Here is a 24,976-nt window from a genome sequence, read left to right on the forward strand (position 1 = left end):
GGCATTGTCTAGTGGTTCTGTAAATCTTAGCGTGATAACAATATCCGACATTAGGAAGACATACTGCCTCCATTGCAGCATGGATTCTATTCAATTATAATAGCCTGTATTGCCTTAGACCAGAATTCTACGGAAATTTGTGAATAAAATCATCAAAATTTCTACATTGATTCTTAGTTTGATATTCCATTCTCGGCTTTCTCCTTCTTTCAAGTAGATAGCTAAATCCATTCTTTTACCTTGTGACAAACAGACTTGCGTGTTCTGCCTTTTGAACGAATTCCTCTTGTAGTGGTTTGTTTTCTGTTTCTTGTAAGTCACCACTACTTTTCCCTTATTGTCACATTTATAATTCTTTAATACCAATATTTTCTGTTAGGGATATTTCAGATTTAGTATTCTGCATTTCTCTAATTAACATCTAGATTTCTACGTTTACCTTCTCCTATTTTTCCCCTCCACTGTTTTTCGCTTTTGTCAGATGCTTTTTTTCCCTACAATGCTGTAATATTTTATTAGACTCTCAAAGTACATTTGACACTAGTCAGTTGCTTCCATAATTGCATTTCAAATTGTCTCCTACCATTATGGACGGGTAAGAAATGTAGCCAGAATCACGTCTTTTCCCCGAACACATGACTCCTGAAACGAGGGAAGTTGTCATGGATACTGACGAGCCACGAGTCATGGAGCATTATTTGTCGTTTATTGGCGAACTAAGTATATTTTTTATTACTTTCATTCACTATTGAAGGCTCAGAGCGGGCTGTCAAAAATCGGGTTCATTACGTAGCCTCGGTTCTTTTCAGCTAAATATCAAGGGAGACTGAAATGTGGCAGAGGAGTCCCCACTTAGGAATGGTTGGGAGGACATTACCAGTTGTGCCATTTGTCTTTACATTCACGAGGAATACCTCGAAAATCTTGGTCGGGTCCATGGAATCGTACAATTTTTAAAACTTTGTTTCAAGTTTCTGTCACAGTTCCATGGGAAAATTTTGTTTATGCCGACTAATTTCGGTCTACACTGACAATTCTCAAGCAATTGACTACAAACAATACATAGTTGTCAATGTAATTTTTGGAGACGTTTTACATTCCAGGAGATAAAGCAACTTTCATTTGCGTAATATTACATACTTTCGTCGTAAACGTTAACATACATGTATGTGTTTTTAAATATGTATAAAATAGTAACGCTTATACAAGATACAACGACTTCACATAGACAAGAAATACCAGCTTTCTCCCACCGTTCTTGGTATACTGACGGTCCATGTCATGGCCGTGTCAAGGAGACTAGATAGAGGTGGATAGCAGCTACATGCGATGCTCTTGCACGTTATGTAGCCTTACATGTTTCATGTTGCAATCATCCACTGCACCAATTTGTTTCCGCAATATTCCTTGACTTTGTCCTAGACAACAATTAAAGTTGTGTGTATGCGTGTGTGAAAAAGAGAGAAAGAGAGACTAGGGTTGAGGGTGAGGGGGGGGGGGGGGGAGGGGTGGAGCAGGAGGAGGGATATGTATGAGCGTGAGAAACTGAGATACAGTTCAACTTCTTTGACACCGCCCCTTTTATGACTGTGAAATGTCATCCACCAAACGTGTGTATGTTTCTAGGAACAGTAAGAAAAAGAAAATACTAGAACAATTGTGGCATCTGTTGTCTTCATAAGTAGATGATATACATGTTAACATCACTTAGCTTAAAAAAAGATCTCACTGAGATGAGAGGACACCTTGATCTGTTTACTTTGAAAGTCATTCAGCTAAAGGCTGTTTGGTTATTCAACAGAAGATATTCGTTAAAACATTTAGATGTTTGACGTATACTGAGATACGGACGTCGTAAGTCAAGATTTAAAACTTCCAGTGTAGCATTATACTTCGCATCGCGCCTCCCCATGAGTTACGGCGTATTTGTCCAAGGAAACGTAAGTCGAATTTTCTATCTCCGGTCCAATATTTTGAGCGGAAGTAATATATTACTCTTTTTCTTTCCATTCCGGCTCTTCAACTTCGCTCATAAATTGAGAGCACGGAGCACATTGCGTTATTACCTTGTTCCTGGCCGGGGAGTGTTCCGTACTGACCTCCTCAAGAAGCGGAGCGTGCATTAATAACACGCTGCGCCGCGGGCCCTCTCTAAACACGCAGTAAACCTCTACCGTGAAGTGATAGAAAGATTAGTGCGCCGCGTGGCAAAAAATGGAACGAGAAGAGTCGGAGCTCCACTTACCGCGAGAGCGGCCCGGCAAGATGAGGCCGCCTGGGAAGGAGTGCCGGTGGTCCAGTCTGATACCAGACAAGAGAGGGGGAGGGAGGGGGGGGGGAGGAAGTGCATAAATCAGAATAAGCAAACGTCCAGAGGAGGAGAAGGGATAGGGGAGGGGGGCATCATTTAGTTCCGGATATGAAGCCAAATATGACTGCGGCAGCAAAAAAATGAGACCTCCAGACGATAATGGCGCGTCTGCATTGGCGGTCTGCTTGAGCCATGAGAGAGAGTACATAAGAGAATCACTGGAGATTCCAGAGGTCTGGAGGGGGAGAATAACTGAGGAAGGCGGGAGAGTGGATAAGGGTGGTACTGCAACCGTTATACTGGATGCCTGCCGAACCAGCGATGGGTGGACACTGGGGAAACGTTGTTACATTATGAGAAGCGACACTTTGGAAATCTGGAAATTTGTGGTAAGGTCTTATGGGACTAAACTGCTCATATCATCGGTCCCTGTGATGTGCGTACTGTAAGACCTTCGGTACACACACCATCAGATGGTTTGACTTGTCGCTCTAGCGAAGTAGGCGAGTGTCAGTAATATGTCTCGTGGTCTTATTGTGGCGTGTTTATCTTCTGCCGTTAGGTCAGACGATAGAAAAGCCACTTGCACGCTTAGAGTAGCAGGTTGACGGTGACCAACTTTAAACAGAATTTGTTTAATGTTCAGACACATTTATTAAAATAATAAAAAGCATAGACATTACGTAACTTGATTCTGGATGCTGTTTACAATTGACAATATAAAGTTCCTTTGGTCTTGGCACGTTAATCTTGTTCTGAAATATCTCTGATATTTGATAAAGTGTCTATACATTTATCTTCATGGCTATGTACAGGAATATGATAACCTTCTTAGGTGCAGACTGAAACTTGACTACAGTCTGGTGCAGACTAATGCAGACAAATGCAGACTGACTAATCGGAGGTCTGTACACTCGTTATAATACTTCGCGCGCTCAGGTATCACTGCGAGAGTGTGGTCTGTGAGGAGAAAAGGTTCTACGTTAGCAGCAATCTCATTGGCTGCGTTACATATTAATACGCGGATCGGTGGAAGCAGAATTTGGTCTGTCTCTATGGCAGCGCCATCTCGTAGTGCGGAGACGGACGAGCGCTGTGCCTGCGCTGTTGTGCTTAGCGGGGCGCGCTCTAGTGGGAAAGTTGTGTACGCGCTGACTATGCGGAACTATGTACACAACATTTCCTAAACTAACACAATACTTAATCTAACTTAAACTAACTTAAGCTAAGGACAACACAGACACCCATGCCCGAGGGAGGCCTCGAACCTCCGACGAGGGGAGCCGCGCCAACCGCAGCATGGCGCCGAAGACCGCGTGGCTACGCCTCGCGGCGACACTTTTGTTTGTGGTATTTGCTATAGTGAACACTTCTCCTGAGTACATGAACTAAGGAGACTCTCTGGATTCTAAAGATTATCTCGTTGTCAGGCAGTCAGTTCGTGTAGGCAAGTGCTTAAATATCGAGCATAGGCTGATGTAAGTATGTGCTGATGTGGGGACTGATATCGGAATGCTATTCCAGCAACATGCAATATGTTAATGAAGGTAATATCCAGCTATGCATTCTTGTGCTCTAGTATTACAGAGAGTGGGATGTTACGTTCAGAGCCCATTTTTCGTTTCAGTTTGTAAAGATTGGTAACTCGCGTTGTTTGACAGTTTGGTACTGTTACTTCAAGTAATGCAGAATACACGTATCCTCAGGAATGAATCACATCACTCTTTACTCCTTTCTCTTTCAAAGCCCTGAATGTAAATTTAGTTTCAAGCAGTCATGAATTCGTAGAATGACGCAGGGGTGGGGGTGGGGAGGGGGTGGTGGGGGGCTGGAGAATTCCCAGAATTAAAAATCTCCCCCATCCCCCTACTCCCCACCCCACAACCCAGGAAATCAAGAATTTCCTATCTATACTGCGCAACAGAATTGAAGGGTCACTTGTTCCCAAGCAGGTAAGTGTGTCTGCGTCCCTTTACGACGTACGACTTTGAAATGTGGCTCTAAGGTGCCTAAATATTCCTTTGTAATGGTGTAAACGTATGGCACACTGCGTCGTCACTCTCCGGCTCTGCAGCGCTTCAAAAACCAATGTGTCGATATTTCCGAAGAAAGTTCGGAAGTTCTTGACATTCGCCCCAAATTTCACGAAAACTCTGCCCAAAGCCACCTGGCCGTGTCACACGATGGGAAGATTGTCTTACCCACATTTGACAGCTTCTTTTGACGTCTCGGCGATGGAGGTCAGAACAGTGCTGGCCAGCAATGACATCACGTGATTTCCTTACGGGTGACCGAAGAACGTATTTCAGAGACATCGCGGCTCAGAATCGACACGAAAATGTGTCACGAGGCAGTATAGAGAGCGTCAGTCAAACCACCTACTTCCTTGAGAACTGATTCCCACATATTTGTCGAACACGACTGCTCGTTGTGTAATTAGTAGCAGGCTGACACCTTCCGGACCATTCATCCCTTCCCTAAGGAAATAGTAGGCCAGCAACCCCACTCGACTGTACCCTTTTGAACGGTAGGGCGACAATCATTTTTTTTCTCTAGTGCACAAAACGGAACCACTAGAGACTTAAAAACCATTTGACGAAAGGGGAGGATAGAAAGGAAGAAAGGGGAGGGGTGGAGGCATGGGTGCGCCATTCGCCGTGCGTAAGTAAAACAGCAGATGTTGCCGCTACGACATCTTTCTAAACTCACACATGCTTTCCTTTTAGCAGTGGTGTTGTAGCTGAAAACAAGGATCCTTCGCAACTCATAGAGACCACTGTGACCTTTTCCTGTTCAAACAGCAACCCTACAGCTGGAAACGTAGGTGCCGTGATGATTATACTGTCAACGTTCAGTGAATAAATAGTTGAAAACAGTAAAGGTAAGAAGAAAATTTTAACAGACAGCAACAGAATACTAGTAAGGGCCTAAGGGAAGAGGTTTACAAAAGTAGAAAACCCTGGAAGAGAGTAGTAAAAGACAGGAAACGAAGAAGTTAGAATTGAAAGGCAAGAAGAGAAAAACAAAAAAGTTATAAATTAGCTTTTAACCGAGTTATCAAAGCAGATTAATGAGGTGTGCGAGAATTTCAAGTCTGAGATAAACGAAATAGAGTCCAGAAGTTGAAAATTTTTCTGTGCAAATCAGGATATCTTGATTATTTATTTTATTATATTTATTTTATTTAACTATTTAATATACATAATTTTATTGAATTTTGTCTTAGTATATTTTATAGAATTGATTTTTTAAATTATAGTTTAACAATTATACATAACTGTGCTTAATCTTGTAAGTAGGCTGTTTAGGTTTTCTTACTGGTAACACCACATAGCGCTCTGTATGAAAAATCACTGGCTGTGTTGTGCGCAGTCTGTGGCTAGTTTGCATTGTTGTCTGCCATTGCAGTGTCGGGCAGTGGCAGCTGGATGTTAACACCGCGTAGCGTTGCGCAGTTGGAGGTGAGCCGCCAGCGGTGGTGGACGTGGGGAGAGAGATGGCGGAGTTTTGAAATTTGTAAGAATTGGTGTCATGAACTGATATATATATTATGACTATAAAGGTAAATACATTGTTTGTTCTCTATTAAAATCTTTCATTTGCTAACTGTGCCTATCTGTAGTTAGTGACTTCCGTAGTTTGAATCTTCTAGTTAGCTGGCAGTAGTGGCGCTCCCTGTATTGCAGTAGTTCGAGTAACGAAGATTTTTGTGAGGTAAGTGATTTGTTAAACATATAGGTTAATGTTAGTCAGCGCCATTCGTTCGTAGGGATTTTTGAGAGTCAGATTGCGTTGCGCTAAAAACTATTGTGTGTCAGTTTAAGCACAGTCTTGTACAATTGTTCTAAGGGGACGTTTTATAAACTGACACACAATATTTTTAGCGCAACGCAATCTGACTTTCAAAATCCCTACAAAACAATGGCCCTGACTAACATTAACCTATACGTTTCACCTATCACTTACCTCACAAAAATCTTGGTTACTCGAACTACTGCAGTACAGCGAGCACCACTACTGCCAGCCAAATAAAAGATTCAAACTACGGAAGGCACTAACTACTGATGGGTATAGTTAGCAAATGAAAGATTTTAATAGAGAACAAACAATGTATTTACCTTAATAGTCATTATATATATAGCAGTTCATGACATCCATTCTTACAAATTTCAAAACTCCGCCATCTCTCTCCCCACGTCCACCACTGCTGGCGGCTCACCTCCAACTGCGCAACGCTACGCGCTGTTAGCATCCATCCAGCTGCCAAACACTACAATGGCGAGTATTACAACAATGCCAACCAGCCACTAACTGCACACAGCACAGCCAGTGATTTTTCATACAGAGCGCTATGTGGCGTTACCAATAAAAAAAAACCTAAACAGCCTACTGACATAGCCCCCATGCTCCCCACAAAAAAATTTACAAATAGTTTTGGGCAGTGGCCAATACAGATTTGATTTTTTTTCATAATAACAATAACAAAGAAATGAAATGCACACTTATCGATACATTGTTGGTCAAAAGCTAAAAAATTCTAACAGTCCATAAAGACAGTCCTGATCGTTCCTCAGAGTAAAATAGCAGTGTTTTTGCACAATGTCTGAGCAGTAAAAGAAAATGCACACTGAAATAGTGGATTTCCATGCTGTCTTGAAGAAGTAGTGTTGTCCTTCCAACGGAAAGACAGTGCTGAGTCTTGACATGATGACAGGTAATAGGCCACAACAGAGCAAACCCACAACAGAGTCAGTCGAAGTTTTGAAGAATATTGGTAGGTTGGTCATCACAGAGCCGACCCACTGTAGTCCTAGTAGAGATTATGGTATTGGTGGGCCACCAGAGGTGCAGACCCACTGCAGTCCTTGTAGAAATAATGATATTGGTGATTCATCAAAGGTCTAGACCCACTGTAGTCCTTGTAGAGATGGCTACCAGCCAACAGTTGCGACTGTGCAGGTGCACAATCACCATCGAAGAGTCTTGTGGACAATATAGCAAGTCCATAAACCACCACTTGTCCGCTCACAAAGAATTTGTTTGAAATGTCCTTAGAACCAGCAATGCTGTTGTCCAGTCCCTTGCTGAAATAATAACACACGTGCAAACACTATCAGTCCCTACTTCTCACATATTGTCCATATACTATGACCAACAGAAACATGTGCAGTGAAATGTAATTTACAAGTTACTTAATTTGATGAACTGGTGTCAATTACAATTTTATAACATGAGAATACAATAACAAAGGCACAAAATATACCATTAAAGAACATAATAGTACAGATAACATTTGCAGTAATACAGGCTTTACAAAAGAATCGAAATAACAAATACATCGTGTTACAAAAATTACGACATAAGTATATACATAAAAGATCAGAATAACTTTTGAAACATCAACTTCACACATGGGTATTAGAACAAAACAGAATAAATAATGTGTAAACATCTTTAAGAAGTAAATAACATGTTATTAATGCAAATTATATTTGAGGATAACAGTATTCCTCACCATAGTGAATGTAGCTTAGTACTAGAAGAGAAAAAATTCTATGAAACAGTACACAGAGACAGGAAGAAAATAAATACACAAGGGTACACAAACACATAGTGGGATAACACAAAAGGAAAGGACAGGGTTTTTTTCAGGGTAACATTTGGTACAGCAGTCCAACCCAAAACTTCATTTCATAGATCATCCCTCTTATTTCAACATTTGCTCCAGCCCAAAAAAAAATTCTATTGAAGCATGCTTTCTGTATTCTGTTCACATCCTCTTTCAAAAATAGTTTTTCTCCATTGTACACTAATTTTTTGGCCAAACCATTTTCTTATAGCTTCTCAATGCTTTTATTCCAATTCATCATAGTTAGTTTCTTATATAGTCTACCCCCTCTTAAGCTAACTTAAACCTACTGAGCTCAGATGCTAAACTAAGGGACGACGCAAAGCAGCAACACAAAACAATTAACACAAACAGCAATGGAAAAAATGCAAATTGACAAAAAAGGCAGCAATATAGGACTTAGCAAAGCAAATGCAACATTACAACTAATATGAAGCAATGAACAGCATCAAGAAAAATAAATCAGTAGTAAAACTGGCTTAACAGAGTAATACAAAGTGAAGCTCAGTAACACTATGCCTGGCAAACAGCAGCAGCAAATGCAATAACTTATATCTAAACATGACAAAGCTCAAGCAGAAGAAATATTACAGTAAAGACAACAATGCAGATTAGGAAAATGTCTATTCACATATTAATATCTATGTCATTAAAGTGGTGCACCACAAAACTAATTCGACAAAAGATATTACCAAGAAGTTGAAAAGAAAATTAAGTATGCAGTAACTGTTATTAATCCCTTCTTATTGTTCTTTCCTTTCCAAGTGCTTCTTTTTCGAAGAACGTGGATCACAAAATGATTATTTAATAGATCTGTTGACAGAAAGTGTTCACATTAGTAAATGCATTTAAGTTTATTTTATAAAACCAATGCTGCAATACAGCTGGAAACCAGATATCAAATGAAATAAGCAACTATGAAAGGCAAAGCATAAAAATATCATTCAATAGTCATGTGACATTTTATAAGCTGGTACAAACTCTCTCAACTCTCGTAGAAAGACGCTTGTCATTATCAGGTGTGCAGATGTAAGAAAGTATCTTTCCAAGTAATGAGCGTGTCGTTTTTGCGATGCTTTCAACAATGGAATGTCAATAGCGAGGATAGTGGCCTCTTTTTTTTTCACCTAATCGCTTTCTTTTGTCAGGTGGCTGTCGCACAGCTGGGTGCCCACGACGCATTACGTATAGTTGGTCACTTAACTGTCTTACAGAAGTATTTACAACACCAGTTTCCGCTACATTGGCAGTCTCATATAAAAAATTTCACAGGTCAAGAATTTCCGTTACACATCTGTAGAAACAAAATCCTATTGATATAACAGTGTCCAAAAAATTTTCGGCGGTATTGTAATAAATTCAAGCATTTACGTACATTTCATAGCTCTTAAAGTACGATTCTTGGTTTCCAACAACCTTCTTGACAAACCAATCTCTTTATTCCTTACCTTATTCGTCAACACTTCTTCAATATTTCATCATAACAGATACGTAGCATAATCAAATAACTCATATAGCATCAGCTTATTGATCATAAACATACCGCAACTGCATAATACACATAGCCATCGTAATAATACCATTACAACTCAGTCAACTCTCAAAATCGTCGTAGCTTCCTCCAATAATTTCAAAACCTAAAAAAAAACTCTCTGCTCACGTCAAAAGTGTCATCTGCCTCAAAGGTATTTTAAAAATCATGATCCCATACCAAATACATCATTCAAAGCTCTCATAGTATCACAATATTTCTGAAAAAATATGAACATTTTACAAAGTACAGACAAAAACCAATGTCATAAGTGTGAAGTTATCCAACCGTGTCATTACGTAAACATCTGTCACTGATGTAGTAAAATAAATATTTGTCTCTCTCAGTTAAATGATCAGATAGCTGTGTAATTCTGTGTTAGAGAAATATGGTACCGATGTGCAGAAGTCAATGTACTTACGTCATGATAAACAAAAGTGAAATGCTTTGCGTATAGATATCGTAGTTACTACGCTTATTGCTGTGATGAAGTAAGTTCTGTACTGTAACGTATTGTTGTGCTACAGAAAAGCCTGTCTCATTGTAGCTATACCACAAAGTTACTACTAAAACATGTTTCCCTTTCCAGAAGAATTCAGAAAAACTGTGTAGATATAAAACAGATGCACCGCAAAAGCACAACGTAAACTGTGTGACACATTAGTAGCGTCATGATATAATCGTGTAGCTATCAAAGAAACCAAATGCTAAGTCATCTTTAATCTCACAGAAAGTACTTCAAATAAAGAATGTCTTTTCAACTAAACAAAAATGTTGCATTAAAATCTCATTAACAGTATATGTTCTAAGTATGTAAGCCTTATAGTCGTTACGTAATCGTGCAACTAACAAGCAAGAATGTACACACACAATAACTGTGTGTCGTCTGTTCACTATAACAATGCATTCGTAATTTCTGTTTAAAAATGTTCCCTTGATTCTTGACTGGATATTTAACTTCAAACATTGCAGATTATCTTTCAATAAACGGTTTTACATGTGAAATGTGGTGCAAGCCTTTACTCTTCCTACTATGCAGAGCTCCAGCTTCAACGAAATTATCATGTGATATATGGTACATTGGTAAATAATGTTCAAATTTTTCTCAAGGTGAGCGTCTATAATATTTTTCTCTGAGCCAGCCGGCGCACGTGGCGGCCTGAGGTGCGAGTCATTGTCTGTCCCTTTGTTGGCGGGCGTCGTTATTGGGATTTGGAGACCTAACTTCTACAAAATCACCTTGTCGAGAGGGTCCCGCCCTATTTGAATCTCGCCAGTTCTGATGCAATTCAGGTCTGTCGTTACGATCATATCGTCTGTCGTCATGTCGGTAGATTCCATAGCTTCTTTCTTGTCGGTAACGTGGTGGAGAATTTCTCCCTGAATCGTAACTGCGCGCTGGACCGTTGCGTCTAAAGTTATTCTGTCTTCCTTGATAATAATTATTTTGGTTCCCATATTGTCTGTTTCTCTGATTGTCTCTGTGATACTCACTACCGCGGAGAGGTGGATTTTCCCTGTAATTTTTACTACTTTGCCAACGGTTGTCATACGGGTGGTATCTGTTTTGGTCACAATTTACGTTGTACGAGTAGCCTTGTCATGTCCAGTTATTATTTCTTTCATCGCGGAATTGCGACGGATGTGACCTGTAATTGATGTGTTCCTGTTTTCGCCTTCCGCGACTGTCAGTGTCAATTTCAAATTCTTGTAAGAGTCCCTGAAAAGCTTCAGTGTCGTCTTTGCAACGTCCTGCCAAAATAATATGCCGTAAATGTTCAGGTAATTTGATTAAGCAAATGCGAATGAGTTCTGAGGGGCTGTATGGGTTTGAAAGATACTGATTCTTATGTAACATTTCACAGGACTGGAAAATTCAGATTGTTCGAAATGTTTCATCATAATGATGCTATGTTTTACTCGGTGTTGTGTAGCTTGAGACCAGTATGCTGAGATGAAGGCATGATAAAATTCTCCTTCACTGTGACAATCGTGAATGACCGATCGCATTCTTTCAGCTGGTTCATTCTCTAAGGAGCCACAAATAAATTCTAATCTGTGCTCAAATGGCCAGTTGGGAGGAAAACAATGAGAGAATTGTTGAAGCCACGCTTGTGGATGAATATCGTTGTCAGAATTCTTAAATGTTTTGAATTTACTTGTAGTAATGAACTGCTTATAGTCAAAATCATCGTGTCGGCGAGTAGCATATCGGTCATTGTTACGTCGTTACGGCGGTTCCATCTCAAAATTCGGTGCACCTTGCCAATTTCTTTCATGATTTCCGAAATGCCCTGTGTTATTATTTTGTGGCTTTTCCGTATTTCTAAGCCCCTCTTCCCGTGTTGGAGCGCGAGTGTCCTCTGAAATACGTAATTCTTGTATTACCTGTGTCAGCTGATTTTGTACTTCCCGGATTACCTTTTGTAGTGTGCATTGATTTCATTTTGATTTTGTTTGAATTTTCTAATTTGTTCATACTCTTCTGTATCAGTGATGGCTACGGGTCTTGTGTCATTCAAATCATCATCTACCTTTGTAAATAAGTTAGTGAACTGATCCGAAAGTTCGGCTACTTTGTCCGATAGTGAACACATTTCCTCAGTGTGTTTTTCTGAACCAAGTTTCAGAGTGCCCGTTTGTGTTGCAATCGAATCTACCGTGTTCTTCAAGTTTTCCTGAGTTCTTGCAAGTTGCGTAAGCGAATCGGTGGATGCAACTGAGTCCATTTTAACTTGCAAGGTGTCGTGATTTTCACGAACAATAGTTTGCAGTTCTTTTATGGATGCTTCCTGATTCTGTAATGCATTTTCATGCCGCGAAAAAATAGGTTGAAAATGCTCACAAATTTGTGTTTTTACGTCATTACAGATTTTTTGACACTTCGATTCAGTGTTATGAAACTCAGTAGTTAAATCTTCACGTGTTTGTTCAAGTGTGGTGTCTAACTTTCGAAGCTTTTGCTGTGTTTGTCTCTGATTTTGCTCCATTGTGTCTAACTGTTGCTATGTTTGTCTTTGGTGTTGTTCCATTGTGTCTAACTTTTGAAGATTTTGTTCCATTGTGTCAAACTTTTGAATCTTTTTTTGGGTTTGTCTCTGATTTTCTTCCATTGTGTCTAACTTTTGAAGCTTTTGCTGTGTTTGTCTCTGATTTTGTTCCATTGTGTCTAACTTATGAAGATTTTGTTCCATTGTGTCTAACTGTTGCTGTGTTTGTCTCTGATTTTGGTTCATTTGTTGCATTAATTGTAATAATAATGTATTAGTGTCTGGAATCTGTTCCTCTATGCTTTTCGGCAGTGCATTTGCAAAGGCAACATTCACATTTTGACAAGCAGAAAATGTGTCTTGACTTATTTGAGAAAACGATGAGGACGCAAAACCTGAATGTACAGTATTTCCTAGATTGTGTCCTTTCATTTCGGATTCCTGACGCTAGCTGTTGCCGACCGATCGATCGATAATGCTTCCCTGTTCACTAATTGTTTCACTTCCTACACCATTATTTGCAGCCCACTCCATTTCCCTATGCACTATTACCAAATTACTACTTTGAACATTAGTTAATTCATTACATGATGGCGCTAACACACTGCTTTCGTCTTCACTGTCATTTCTCAGTTTACTTTGGAGCCTAGTATTACGTTTTTCACACGCCATTATTGTCACAATATTTCACACGACAACACAGAAAAACACAATTTGAAGAGCAAAAATAAGAGTACACATTAACATAGCAAATAATATCTAGTTAATTGCAAGCGCAGCTACGGAATACTTGGTGCAAATCTACATGCATGACACAACTGTTTTACTGTAGAACAATGAAAGACTACAACTACAAAGGAGATTCTCTCTACAATTAAGCACTAGCAATAAACAAAATCTACACTAATTACACAAACTATAAGAAAAAGTCAGAAGATTCCAGTGAGGTATCCTCGGCTAAGGGTCGACATATGTAACGCCCCCTTAGAAAAATTATACAATACTGTGCTTAAACTGACACACAATATTTTTAGCGCAACGCAATCTGACTTTCAAAATCCCTACAAAAGACTGGCCGTGACTAACATTAACCTACATGTTTCACCTATCACTTACCTCACAAAAATCTTGGTTACTCGAACTACTGCAATACAGCGAGCACCACTACTGCCAGCTAAACAAAAGATTCAAACTACTGAAGGCACTAACTACTGATAGGCATAGTTAGCAAATGAAAGATTTTAATGGAGAACAAACAATGTATTTACCTTAATAGTCATAATATATATATCAGTTCATGACATCCATTCTTGCAAATTTCAAAACTCCGTCATCACTACAATGGCGAGTATTACAACAATGCCAACCAGCCACTGACTGCACACAGCACAGCCAGTGATTTTTCATACAGAGTGCTATGTGGCGTTACCAATAAAAAAAAACTAAACAGCCTACTTACAAAGTGAAAATATAGAAACTGTTGGAATTTTACAGCTGAAGGAACAAGGGAATCAACACAACACGCCTATACAAAAATCAGAAATGTTCAAACTACAGTTGGAAACTGTGACTAAAATCTAACGAACATTTTAGCAGTTGCAAAACAGATAGAGGAACTAACTGCAAGTATTGTACGCTTGTCTACCAATTCTGATGAAGCTAACTGGAGGCAAGGGTTAAATGTGTTGTGTGAGGAAAACACTGGAGTGGCTCTATTTGATAGTGATATTCATCCTGAAATAGAACAGATACATCAGGCAGTACAACTAATACAAAGTTTTTCTAACGAAGTACTGGTTAAGCAGAGGTATCGAAATCAGGAAGAGAGTACTGGGACAGGAAACAAACACTATTAATAGGCAGGAAGAGAGTGTTGTTTTTCAAGTGACTAACGTGTGTGATAACGAGATTAGAGAAATATTAGATAGGAATTGTATCAGACAATATTAGAGTACTGAAGAAGAGGAAGAGGTGACAGAGAACATTATTGATTTTACTGAGGATTTAATGAATAGGAAAAATCTTGAGAATACCAGAACAACGCCCAGTGGCCAGACAAGCTGAGGGAACACAGAGTATTATAGTCAGGTAGCAAACATAAACAGAAATAGATTGAATATATTGATCTCCTGATAGCGCAAAACATATTAAATAATGAGACCATTAAGTATAGTTATCAGGTAATACACATGAACAAACTAGAAACGTCTCCTGGAGAAAGTGAAATGGTTGACACAGCAATATGTAAAGAAGTTGTGCCCAATGAGACAACTGAGTACAGTTGTTATGTAAGTATAGTGAGCCTGTTAATAACTCCTCTAGGCACTAAGTGAAAGTCTTAACGAAATAATCGATCAGAATGCAGTACCCAGTGGAAAAGTTAATGAGGAAACATGCAAAGTGCAAGATGAAATCATATCTCAAAGTGGAATTGCACCTGTACAAATTAATCCCGATGTTTGTGTGTGATTTGTCTCTGCTCCAGTAACATTAAGATTGCACCCGAAAACACAGAGGTAGAATCAATTTTGCCAAGTACAGTATTCACAAATGGAGATGAGAGCAGTGGAAGAAGTTTTCATATGGATATAGCTCATACATGGAAAATAGGTAAGAAAGTGAACTTTGTGAAAACCAGTAATGTAATATACGTATAATGCACATTGTGACATTTAGTGTGGAAAACCTATGATACAATCTTCCAGAATATCTGAGAGTAGACTTTGTTGCTTATGAGTTACGATGAATAACTTTGTTCATCAGCATGAACAGATTGCTGGGTGGTGGTTAGTGTTTAACCTCCCGTCGACAACGAGGTCATTAGAGACGGAGCACAATCTCGAGTTAGGGAAGGATTGGGAAGAGAATCGGCTCTGCCCTTTCAAAGGAACCATCCCGGCATTTGCCTGAAACGATTTAGGGAAATCACGGAAAACCTAAATCAGGATGGCTGGAGACAGGATTGAACCGTCGTCCTCCCGAGTGCGAGTCCAGTGTGCTAACCACTGCGCCACCTCGCTCGGTGAACAGATTGTGTGTATTAAATTGGGAATTCGAGTTTATTGGTAAAGAGTGAGTTTTAAACGGAATAAAAATGTCTTAGCATACAGAAGTGTTGCTAAGTCTATGCACATAAACACTGCACAGTATAACGTAGGAATCCAATAGCTCTCTTGCTGAAATACAACTGGCAACATGTACGTTCCCAGCCAGGTGGAACTTAAGATGTTATTTCAAGTTTCAACCCTCTCCAATTCTTCTTTCCTATCAGTAGGTTAATGAAATTGTAGTGGTTATCCTGTAAAACTATTCATTGAACAACCTTGGGACTGAAAGTAAATGTATAATGAATTTGTATGAAAATAATAAAGCTTAATGTTTAACAAAGGTGGCAAAGACTTTTTAAAGATTATCGTGGATAGGAGCATGTACATGAGGTACATTTGTTTCCTTTTGTCAGCTGTGCATCCTTGCTGCAGTATTCTTTCTTATCTGATTATTTGCCATGTGTGTAGAATTTCTTTCTTTGCCGTGTTCTGTATTAACCTTTATTCTGTGTGACAACATATAATTAATGTAAATTTTCTGACCTATTATGGATGAGAATTGATTTAGGAATTGTGCTAAATTATTTAATACCTTTTCAAAAGAGGAAGCTGTCTACATATATTACATACACTGTAATACAAATTATAATCTATATGTTTATGGGCACACAGGAAGGTATTTCATCTTCAAGTATATTGTCATGATGTTGAGAAAATTGCAACTTTTGGTCATACCTGCATTGTCCCTGTGTAAGAAAGGATGAGAAAAGATACTGCGATACAGCGCAGAGAACTTGTGAGAAAAAATGAAGGCTTAAAATGAGACCTATAATGCTGAAAGTAACTGGATGATAGGGGATTTTTTTAAGCAGAGCTACAAAGAGGTAAGATCTTTATTATGTGTTTATTAATATGCATGAAAGGAAATATGAAAGCATATGTTGATGTTAGTCATAGAATCTTGAGCAAGGAGATAAATATAAAAACTTCATTAGGTATATATTATGAACTGGCAAAGATAAATGAAAGTATGTTGTTGACTTTAATACACAGTTATTTCTATATTGTTTGGAAGGATAGTCATAAAAATAGAGAGCACAGAGTAAGAATTGATGGAGTTTGGTGAGAGGTATTCTTCATTGATGGTTAGAGAATCACTGTGGGGATTTACATGAAAAATTGACGAAGAATCTTTATTTCATGTACAATGAGAATAGTGAGCAAATGGGTTGTTCTGGCATTATTCCGTAATGGATTCTATTGTAAAATATTTCGTGTGTATGTATATTCTTTATTATTTCTTTAAAATTTTGATCCATAGATAATTTGAAAAGCTATTTAAAAATAAAAATGGTATTATCCATATTATTATCGATATTATTTTGGTCAATATTTAACATTAAGTTTAATAAAGGACAGATCTCATGTCATTCATTTAAACGGGCAGAGTAATCTCAGATCACATTATTGTTACACAGTTTGTGTCTTATACAAGATCTGATTTCTTTCTTTTGCTCTTATAACGTGGTATAACACTTAAGCATTAAGATTAAGTATTAAGTTAGAAAACATATCCATGTGAATGACTTGTAATAGAATTTTCTCTACAATTACGCTATTTGTTCTAATGGTGTGCACACTCAGTAACTTGAAAACCGTGATTCATTGCTTGCCAAAGCTGCAGCTGTACATCCGTTTAGTATACTATGTGGTGAGATGTAGTGAGCAGAAAGATACTCTGAAAATAATCAAAATAAAATAATTTTCTTTGTTGTTATTCACAATAATTGAAAATCCAAGAGACTAAATTAAGATGGACATTAAAAGTACGATAAGACACATTTTATTACACATAAATATCATGTTCACATTATTGCATACCTTTATTATATAATACACATAACACTTGAGATTTCACTTATAAGATACTTAGGGTAATATAAATGTGCAGGATCTGTTTCATGAAGTGTCATATTGTGTATATGTCAAACAGTATACTTTTGTCCACTCAGTATTCTACCAGCGAAAAAATGATGCTATCAGACCACAAGAAAGGCGAATACGTTCCTGTTTAAAAGATTATTATGAAAAGTAGGATAACAGTTGCCTTATTCTCCCTTTTTCAGCGCCTTTAAAAGTTTTCCCAAACATTTTGGCAAGCGAATATACTCACGCTGTTTTTAAAAATTCAGTTCACCTCTCACTCCCACAAGCTCCCCTACTGTAACTCGTTCACACCAGCAATTCCATCACTGTAAGTCACTCAAACCGATCCACTCCCACTGGCCCATTCTCTCACACACTCATTGACCCCAACCCGTTGTCAATATCTCTCTGTGTCCCTCTGTCACTGTTTCCTGTCTCAGAGCCTGAGTCTCCTTTGTTCTGTTCTGCTATTACTGTCTCCTCTCACTGTCACTGTCTCCCCCTCGCTTTCGTTTGCTGCCGCTATTCTATTCATTCCTTCCCATTGCTGCTGTCTCTTTTCGTTGTCGCTATCTCTCTCTTCGTCTATGTTCATCGTCTGTGTTCCACTGCCACTGTGTCCCTCTCTTTCTCTCACAGTATCAATGGGTCGTTTACCCTTTCTATGCCACAACCGCTGTCTACTATCTTGCTGTTTTTATTACTTTTCCGCCTCTTTCCCAAAACTACTGTCACCTTCTCTCTCAATATTAAAAGCGCGAATATGTTCGCATACCAAAATTTTAGGGAAAATTTTTAAAGGTGCTGAGAAAGGCAGAATGTGGCACCTGGTTCTAAGTTTTTCAGTCAGAATCTTTTAAACATGAGCATATTTGCCTTTTTATGCTCTGATAGGAGCATTTTTGCGCTGGTTCCCCTCTTTGCCCTGCTACAGCAGGGCATGTCACTCATATGCAAAATGGTTCAAATGGCTCTAAACACTATGGGACTTAACATCTGAGGTCATCAGTCCCCTAGACTTTGAACTACTTAAACTTAACCAACCTAAGGACATCACACACATCCATGCCAGAGGCGGGATTCAAACCTGCGACCGTAGCAGTAGCGCGGTTTCGGACTGAAGCACCTAGAACTGCTCGGCCACAGCCACAAACAGGTAGTGTAGTAGCATAGCTAGAAGAGCGCCAACTGTGTCTAGCCCTTAATAGGAATGCTCACAGCCAGAAGGCCCAGTGTGGTGCAAACGTGTGGAGCAAGCAGGCAACCATGCCACGGAGACGCACTCGTGCTTCGTACAGCTAATTGAGCGAGTTTCAAAAGGCTCAAATTTTTGCCTTCGGAATCGCGGATGAACCTTTTGGAGAAACACGACGCAAGTTGAACGTGCTGCGCCATTTGTGCGTTGATGCTGGTATCAGTGTTCACGTGACCTTTCTCACCGTAAACGACTTTGACGAAACGTCCAAGCCGCACAGACGCCTGCCAGGCTCGTCGTATTGTAAAGGGAGCTGTGGCGGTCCCCACAGCTACCGCGCTACCGCAACACAGATAAGAGAGCTTGTGAGCCCAGACTTATCAACACGTATTGCTGAGAACCGGTCATTAGCAGTGGGAGTATAGGCACACATACCTCTAACTGGTCTGCCGCCTGCGCCACCTGCATCGGATTGCGCGTCTCGACTGATGCCGTCAGACGATCGCTTGGAACATGAAATGGCGCGCCGTGGTCTACAGCGATGAAAGCAGAGTCTGCCTTCATACAAGTGATGGTTCAAATGGCTCTGAGCACCATGGAACATCGGAGGTCATCAGTCCCCTAGAACGTAGAACTACTTAAACCTGACTAACCTAAGAACATCACACACATCCATGTCCGAGGCAGAATTCGAACCTGTGACCGTAGCGGTCGCGCGGTTCCACACTGAAGCGCTTCGAACCACTCGGTCGCAAGGGCTAGCCAAGTGATGGCCGATTGCTTGTACGGCGCAGTCTCGTAGAGAGCATTCGTCCAAGGCAATCTGGCCCCAGCCCAAGCCTTGTGGTCTGGTGCGAAAAGCTACAACTCTCGATCACCTTTGGTGTTTTTGGAGGAAACACTGACCAGCGTTCTGTATATGCAGAATGTTGTTAGACTTGTTCTTTCGTCGTTCTTGCAAACAGGAAGGTGATCTGATGTTCCAAGAGGATAATGCTCGCCCGCACACACTGCCTATGAAATTCAACGTGCTCTGGAAGACATGCAGCAACTTCCCTGATCAGCACGATTTCCGGACGTGTCTCCAATCGAGCACATGTGGGTTATGATGGGAAAAGAAGTGATTCACATTAGTCTTCAGCCAACAATTCAATACAGATTTAAATCAACAAGTCGAGCAGGCTGGGAATAACGTATCCCAGCACAGTGTTCGCCATCTGTACGATCGACTAGATGCCAGAGTCAGTGCCTGCATTCCCGCCAGTGGAGGCTACTCTACGTATTAACATCTACATCTACATTTATACTCCGCAAGCCACCCAACGGTGTGTGGCGGAGGGCACTTTACGTGCCACTGTCATTACTTCCCTTTCCTGTTCCAGTCGCGTATGGTTCGCGGGAAGAACGACTGTCTGAAAGCCTCTGTGCGCGCTCTAATCTCTCTAATTTTACATTCGTGATCTCCTCGGGAGGTATAAGTACGGGGAAGCAATATATTCGTTACCTCATCCAGAAACGCACTCTCTCGAAACCTGGCGAGCAAGCTACACCGCGATGCAGAGCGCCTCTCTTGCAGAGTTTGCTACTTGTGTTTGTTTAACATCTCCGTAACGCTATCACGGTTACCAAATAACACTGTGACGAAACGCGCCTCTCTTCTTTGGATCTTCTCTATCTCCTCCGTCAACCCGATCTGGTACGGATCCCACACTAATGAGCAATACTCAAGTATAGGTCGAACGAGTGTTTTGTAATCCACCTCCTTTGTTGATGGACTACATTTTCTAAGGACTCACCCAATGAATCTCAACCTGGTACCCGCCTTACCAACAATTAATTTTATATGATCATTCCACTTCAAATCGTTCCGCACGCATACTCCCAGATATTTTACAGAAGTAACTGCCACCAGTGTTTGTTCCGCTATCATATAATCATACAATAAAGGAACCTTCTTTCTATGTATTCGCAATACATTACATTTGTCTATGTTAAGGGTCAGTTGCCACTCCCTGCACCAAGTGCCTATCCGCTACAGATCTTCCTGCATTTCACTACAATTTTCTAATGCTTTTACTTCTCTGTATACTACAGCACCATCCGCTAAAAGCCGCATGGAACTTCCGACACTATCTACTAGATCATTTATATATAGTTTGAAAAGCAATGGTCCCATAACACTCCCCTGTGGCACGCCAGAGGTTACTTTAACGTCTGTAGACGTCTCTCCATTGATAACAGCATCCTGTGTTCTGTTTGCTAAAAACTCTTCAGTCCAACCACACAGCTGGTCTGATATTCCGTAGGCTCTTACTTCGTTTATCAGGTGACTGTGCGGAACTGTATCGAACGTCTTCCGGAAGTCAAGGAAAACAGCATCTACCTGGGAGCCTGTATCTAATATTTTCTGGGTCTCACGAACAAATAAAGCGAGTTCGGTCTCACACGATCGCTGTTTCCGGAATCCATGTTGATTCCTACAGAGTAGATTCTGGGTTTCTAAAAACGACATGATACTCGAGCAAAAAAACATGTTCTAAGGTTCTACAACAGATCGGCATCAGAGATATAGGTCTATAGTTTCGCGCATCTGCTCGACGACCCTTCTTGAAGACTGGGACTACCTGCGCTCTTTTCCAATCATTTGGAAACTTCCGTTCCTCTAGAGACTTGCGGTACACGGCTGTTAGAAGGGGGGCAAGTTCTTTCGATTACTCTGCGTAGAATCGAATTGGTATCCCGTCAGGTCCAGTGGACTTTACTCTGTTGAGTGATTCCAGTTGCTTTTCTATTCCTTGGGCACTTATTTCGATGTCAGCCATTTTTTCGTTTGTGTGAGGATTTAGAGAAGGAACTGCAGTGCGGTCTTCCTCTGTGAAACAGCTTTGGAAAAAGGAGTTTAGTATCTCAGCTTTACGCGTGTCATCCTCTGTTTCAATGCCATCATCATCCCGGAGTGTCTGGATATGCTGTTTCGAGCCACTTAGTGATTTAACGTAAGACCAGAACTTCCTAGGTTTTTCTGTCAAGTCGGTACATAGAATTTTACTTTCGAATTCACTGAACGCTTCACGCATAGCCATCCTTACGCTAACTTCTGTTTGCCTGAGAAGTTTTGGCTGTGTTTAAACTTGGAGTGAAGCTCTCTTTGGTTTCGCAGTAGTTTCCTAACTTTGTTGTTGTACCACGGTGGGTTTTTCCCGTCCCTCACAGTTTTACTCGGCACGTACCTGTCTAAAACGCATTTTACGATTGCCTCGAACTTTTTCCATAAACACTCAACATTGTTAGTGTAGGAACAGAACTTTTCGTTTTCATCTGTTAGGTAGTCTGACATCTGCCTTCTATTACTCTTGCTAAACAGATAAACCTTCCTCCCCTTTTTTTATTATTCATATTAACTTCCATATTCAGGGATGCTGCAACGGCCTTATGATCACTGATTCCCTGTTCTGTACATACAGAGTCGAAACGTTCGGGTCTGTTTGTTACCAGTAGCTCCAAGATTTTATCTACACGAGTCGGTTCTCTGTTTAACTGCTCGAGGTAATTTTCGGATAGTGCACTCGGTATAATGTGGCTCGATGCTCTGTCCCTACCACCCGTCCTAAACATCAGAGTGTCCCAGTCTATATCTGGTAAATTGAAATCTCCAGCTAAGACTATAACATGCTCAAAAAATTTATGTGAAATGTATTCCAAATTTTCTCTCAGTTGTTCTGCCACTAATGCTGCTGAGTCAGGCGGTCGGTAAAAGGAGCTAATTATTAACCTAGCTCGGTTGTTGAGAGTATCCTCCACCCATAATAATTCACAGGAGCTATCCACTTCTACTTCACTACAGGATAAACTACTACTAACAGCGACGAACACTCCACCACCGGTTGCATGCAATCTATCTTTTCTAAACACCGTCTGTACCTTTGTAAAAATTTCGGCAGAATTTATCTCTGGCTTCAGCCAGCTTTCTGTACCTATAACGATTTCAGCTTCGGTGCTTTCTATCAGCGCTTGAAGTTCCGGTACTTTACCAACGCAGCTTCGACAGTTTACAATTACAATACCGATTGCTGCTTGGTCCCCGCATGTCCTGACTTTTCCCCGCACCCGTTGAGGCTGTTACCCTTCCTGTACTTGTACGAGGCCATCTAACCTAAAAAACCGCCCAACCCACGCCACACAACCCCTGCTACCCGTGTAGCCGCTTCCTGCGTGTAGTGGACTCCTGACCTATCCAGCGGAACCCGAAACCCCACCACCCTATGGCGCAAGTCGAAGAATCTGCAGCCCACACAGTCGCAGAACCGTCTCAGCCTCTGATCCAGACCCTCCACTCGGCTCTGTACCAAAGGTCCTCAGTCAGCCCTGTCGACGGTGCTGCAGATGGTGAGCTCTGCTTTCATCCCGCTAGCGAGACTGGCAGTCTTCAGCAAATCAGATAGCCGCCGGAAGCCAGAGAGGATTTCCTCCGATCCATAGCGACACACATCATTGGTGCCGACATCAGCGACCACCTGCAGATGGGTGCACCCTGTACCCTTCATGGCATCCGGAAGGACCCTTTCCACATCTGGAATGACTGCCCGGTATGCACACGGAGTGCACGTTGGTTTTCTTCCCCTCTCCTGCTGCCATATCATTAAGGGGCCCCATTACGCGCCTGACGTTGGAGCTCCCAACTACCAGTAAGCCCACCCTCTGCGACCGAGCGGATCTTGCAGACTGAGGGGCAACCTCTAGAACAGGACAAGCAGCCATGTCAGGCCGAAGATCAGTATCAGCCGGAGACAGAGCCTGAAACCGGTTCGTCAGACAAACTGGAGAGGCCTTCCGTTCAGCCCTCTGGAATGTCTTTCGCCCCCTGCCACACCTTGAGACGACCTCCCTCTCTACCACAGGTGAGGGATCAGCCTCAATGTGGGCAGTATCCCGGGCAGCCACAGTCGTAGTCCGATCGGGGGATGCGTGGGACGAGGTGGCCGTCCCCGACAAACGTGGGTGTTTCAGCATGTGTTGATACCTAATACCTCAACGCCACTTGTACTATTGATCTGTAAATGTAGTCATTTCATCTACTCCATATTCACTGTTTCAAGAATAGATATTGAGTGAATTGTAACCCTCTAAAGGGATACACTTTTTTTCGGCAGGATGTATACATACCGGCTGATTATAATTAAACTTTCCTTATTTTACACATTATAATACAGAAAATAATTATCGTACGAGTACCAAACATGGTAGCATTAATGTCAAGAACATGGGGAGGAGAAATAATGCAGGATCAGTTCAGTTGAAATATTTTTAATGTGGTGATACGTTACATCATACCACTTCATACCGACACAATTACTGCTACAAAAGGGGCTACGTATGGCACCTATCAGTTGTAAGTAGGCTATTTAGGTTTTCTTATTGGTAACGCCATGTAGTGCTCTGTATGAAAACTCACTGGCTGTGCTGTGTGCAGTCTGTGGCTGGTTGGCATTGTTGTGATAGTCGCCATTGCAGTGTTGGGCGGCTGGATGTTAACAGCGCGTAGCGTTGCGCAGTTGGAAGTGAGCCGCCAGCAGTGGTGGATGTGGGGAGAGAGATGGCGGAGTTTTGAAATTTGTAAGAATGGATGTCATGAACTGATATATATATATTATGACTATTAAGGTAAATACATTGTTTGTTCTCTATTAAAATCTTTCATTTGCTAACTATACCTATCAGTAGTTAGTGCCTTCCATAGTTTGAATCTTTTATTTAGCTGGCAGTAGTGGTGCTCGCTGTATTGCAGTAGTTCGAGTAACCAAGATTTTTGTGAGGTAAGTGATATGTGAAACGTATAGGTTAATGTTAGTCAGGGCCATTCTTTTGTAGGGATTTTTGAAAGTCAGATTGCGTTGCGCTAAAAATATTGTGTGTCAGTTTAAGCACATTCGTGTATAACTGTTCAAAGAGGACGTTTCATACAATGTCCAGTGCACATAATTTAAAGCATCACTCACACAGAAGCTGTGTTAGTGGTGTTTTAAGTTATCTGCATAAATATACATAAAAACTACATTGTACAATTTTCGCTACTGCAAGATGATAACCAGCCTGCACTGGAACATAATGGCGCGGGTTCTTCATCGTAAGTGACCGAAATATCTTCCCTTTAATGATAATAATTAGTTTACACCACTTAAAATCGTCATGAGGCACAATTACAGTTGAAAAGAAGTTGCATCACATCTTGTCTTGGTTATAGGGCACCACCACCCCAAGGAAATTTCGTCAGTTGTGGAAACAAAAGACAAAATCCAATGTAAAACGAGAAATAACTGTCTGAAGATGAACCCATCGGTCTGAAACCG

The sequence above is a fragment of the Schistocerca gregaria genome, chromosome 3 (assembly GCF_023897955.1).
Source record: "Schistocerca gregaria isolate iqSchGreg1 chromosome 3, iqSchGreg1.2, whole genome shotgun sequence".
In the NCBI taxonomy this organism is placed as follows: Eukaryota; Metazoa; Arthropoda; class Insecta; order Orthoptera; family Acrididae; genus Schistocerca; species Schistocerca gregaria.